The following is a 4,164-nucleotide window of genomic DNA, read 5'->3' as shown; positions in this document are numbered from 1 at the left end:
GTCGGCTACCGGGGCTGAGTATCAGAGCATGCGCGGCGGGGAGGAGAGGGGCGGCCCCCCGCTCCCGCCCAGCCTCGGGGAGGTCCTGGGCCTCTCACCTGTTCGCAGTTGGGGCTGCCCCGCTCCCTTTCAACGGCCCAGTATGCCTCTTCAGCGCCCGGGAGCTGCTGGTACCCCGGGGACGGCTTTGTCCGGGACTGGCAGCCCCAGGCCGAGCTGAGGCGCGGCTCCTGGGCCCAGGGGCAGGGCGCAGGTAGGGGCTCGGGTGAGGCGGGGCAGGGCCGGTAACGACAGCGTAAAAGCAGCAAACAAAACTCTCTAAGGCTTGGTTTGAAAACCTTAGAAAGCAGGCATCCTTTATTGCGGCACAGGGCATCGCTCCACCTAGTGTGCGCGCCGTGTCGCTCAACTACAAAGGTTATAAGCGATCAGAGTATTCATATTCATTACATTTTCCAGAAGTGATTAACATATTCATACTATCTCCTAGAACGTATTAATATAGATAAATGTCCTTGAGGCACACTCATCTATGTCCGTTGGTGGTCTTCCAGGGTCCTCTGGTGGTCGTCGATAGTCTTCCTCACCATGTCCGCTGATTGAACTCGGTCTTCGCGACTACTCACTCAGTTCTTTTTGTTACCTGCAATAAAAGCTCTGAAAACTAAAAGTAGTTTAGAGAGGACATATTGCTTTATTCGACGTCGGGTGCTAGGGGGAAAACCCACAAATCTAGCACACCTTACTGGGGATACTCACCCGTTATTTATACACAAAATATTATCATTATTCCACCTACGTAATACATAACTCCACCTAGGCTTACATACATGTTCATTAGGATGACCAAATAGTCTTTTTGCACATGCATATCAAATTTTGCTGCATCAGCAAAACGCTTCTGTGCAAGCATGACTGTCTCAGTGGTCATTTGGGTAAGGAGACCTTTCCTCACGTTATCCTTTTAAGGTATTGAGTCATCTCAGGACAGTAAAAGTTTGCTGTAAGTTTGCCAACTTCTTGAAGGTAATAAGGATGTTCTTTGAGGTAGCCATAACTCTATCCTAATTGGTATAGGAGTACATACTTGATATATAGAAAAACATAGAAGCGATTAACTACTTCTTGTTATTCCATCCTTGGTGATTAACTACTTCTGATTGTCTCCTCATTATCACTATCTGTAACATCAGCTCAGTGACTAACTATTTTACACAGTAAGAAGGTCAGTAATTAGCTATTTTCTCACACAATAAGACAGTTAGTAAGAAACAATTATTTTAGAAACAAAGCAGAGGCCTGTCTTTGGTAACGTTTTGGCTTAGTTTTGCAACTCTTGTTTTCACAAAACTAGCTTATTCTAGCATCTCTCCCCTATCTACTGTACTCAATGTGTCAAGGCTTCCTTTTATCCAACTAAACCTAGCAGATGTTTAACCACTCCGCTTACAAAGCATTTCAAACTTAGCTATGTTCTTCCAGCAAGGAGGGAACCATATGTTCTTTTTAGCTCGGTATCATTAAGGCCTGAGGGACTCCCCCACCCCAGCTGTGTCCCTCTGTGCTGCCCTTCATAGCACGCCAGTGTCCCTAACAAAATGCGTTGCATGAACAGGAAATGCTACAGAGGTTCATCTCTTAACTGAAAGCAACTTTTGGATAAAAAGAATACACTTAATAGAATTATAAGCACCCCTCCTATGAAGACAAGTTGAGCGAGTCGGGGGTGTTCAGCCTGGAAAACAGAAGGCTCTGGGGAGACTTTATAGCCCCTTCCAGTACCTGAAGGGGCCTACAGGAGAGATGGGGAGGGACTCTTTATGAGGGAGTGTAGTGATAGGACAAGGGATAATGGTTTTCAACTAAAAAAGGAGAGATTTAGATTAGATATTAGGAAGAAATTCTTTACTGTGAGGGTGGTGAGGCAGTGGAGCAGGTTGCCCAGAGAGGTAGTAGATGAGCCTTCCCTGGAAGTGTTCAAGGCCAGGCTGGCTGGGGCTTTGAGCAGCCTGGTCTAGTGGGAGGTGTCCCTGCCCATGGCAGGGGGGTTGGAACTAGCTGATCTTTAAGGTCCCTTCTAACCTTAACCACTCTATGATTTTATAAGTAAAAGAAAAAATGCCTGGGAGTTTGAAGGCCATTTGGCAGGTTACCATAGACTTGCTACTCTTACTATGCTGAATTTTCTGAAACAGCAGAGGACAGGTATGGAGAAGCCGTACATGCATGACTCCAGTCACACACATTGGAGGTATGGCTCAAAATACCCATTTCTTCTTGTGCTCTGCTGCTCACAGCGTGCAGGGTCTCAAATTCCTGATGTCCATAATCATATCGTCCAGCAGCTGGAGGGCAAATTTCTTCCTACTGGTCAATCAGCTTGCTTCTCAGGTAATGAATATGGGTAATTGCCCTTTATCTTTGCAAAACAATGAAAGCTTTTGGAGGCATGTCCACAGTTAACAAGTCTAAGCATCAGAAAACACATGGAGTTGAAATGGAGTGAGGGAACCCAGGACAACATTTTTCTAACAGGAAAACATTAATTTAAAACATACAGAAATGTAAATATGAGCTGTCAGTCAGAAATGTTGTTTCTGTAGAATCACAATCTGTTTAATCTCCATGTGTTATGAATTTAAGTATCCTTTGTCCTTAAATGTTCATTTAAATACCTTTTTATATTTTCACTCCTATGCTTCTCCTAAGATAAATGATCCTAGCCTCCTTAATCTCTTTTTTTGTGAGTTTTCTTCATCTTCTTTGCTTGCTTTTTTAGTCCGTCATAACTTTGCAATTTCAGTCAGTTTTGAGCCAGGATGACCAGAAATATAGAGCGTATCCTAAATGAGACTATTTCTCAGCTTTATATGACTGTACTTAAATATTCTCTCTATTGCTGTCATTATTCTGTGTCTTATTTATCCTATTGGCTTGACTTTCGTGATCACAACCTCACATGACAAATCAACGTCATAAGAAACTGTATGAATCCTCTAAACCCCATTCTAATGTTTATACTTCCAATTTCCCTGCATTTATCCAATTTTATTTTATTTTATGGTACTGTGTTTTCCCATTCATTAACCTTCTACACTTCTTGAGTTTTTGCTGTCTCTCTAATCGTGATTGACCTAACTGTCTGTCCTCTAATTGTTGGTTTTCTACTTGTTTCTGTTTTCAGTTTATGAAGAAATGATTCAGCAGAGCCTGAAACTCAGAGACTCAGAGCAGAAAGAGGCATTTCAGATATTCATATGGACTGCAGGCTTAACTTGCATATAACTGGTGAAATAGTACCACAGTTGGCTTAACCCCTGCAAAACAGTATCTAAACAGAGTATTGAGGTGATCTATCATTAAACTTTTGCCCTTAACAAAAATATAGGTCTGCGTTATGTCCATGTTGATATTTTATCCCTGACCTAGGATTTTTTTTTTCTTTCATAGTAGCTTTTTGTGTCAAAAGTCTCTTGGACTATTTTTAAACTTTATCGTCAGGTGTCATTTCTTTTGTCATTTTGAGTGGCAGAAACGGTGCAGGCATGCAAGCTTACAATGAGGACTTGGGTTTCTGCTGAGCCTCATGTTTGCAACTTGGCCAAACCCCTGAAAGTCTAAATTATGCCTGCCAGCTCTTATATATTCATTACCTCTTAGACATTTCTGTAAGAGATTATTGAGAGATAATTATCTTCGCAGAAGGCTAGTGCTAGTTAAGACTCTTTCAGATCATACTTTTCTAGATGTTATGGTTTTTAATTACTTTTTCCCCTACAGATACTAGATTTACAGTCATAATTTCTCATGTCACCCTACAAGATTTTTTAAAAAACAGGTACGTTCTACGCTGTAAACCTCCTGATTTACTTTAAATCAGAGATTGGATGCTTTAGTATTTCACTTTGCTGCTCTTCTGCTCTTAAACTCTTCCTAACTTGTAAATAAGCATCACTCAAACTGAAGTAGGATTTTATAAAATGGAGCATTAGGCCAATTTATTTTCCTTGTAAAATGCAGGCAGTCTGCCTTCAATTATATTTTTAGATAATGAGACATGAAAGTGTTATTGCAGTTTTTTAAATTTGTCTGCTTCCTAGTCTTGGAGACCATTTTCTTTGTAATACATAAAAATAACAGGTCTGGTATAGGAATTCCACCTCA

The sequence above is a fragment of the Rissa tridactyla genome, chromosome 2 (genome assembly GCF_028500815.1).
Source record: "Rissa tridactyla isolate bRisTri1 chromosome 2, bRisTri1.patW.cur.20221130, whole genome shotgun sequence".
NCBI lineage: Eukaryota > Metazoa > Chordata > Aves > Charadriiformes > Laridae > Rissa > Rissa tridactyla.
Note: the sequence above shows the minus strand (reverse complement) of the source record.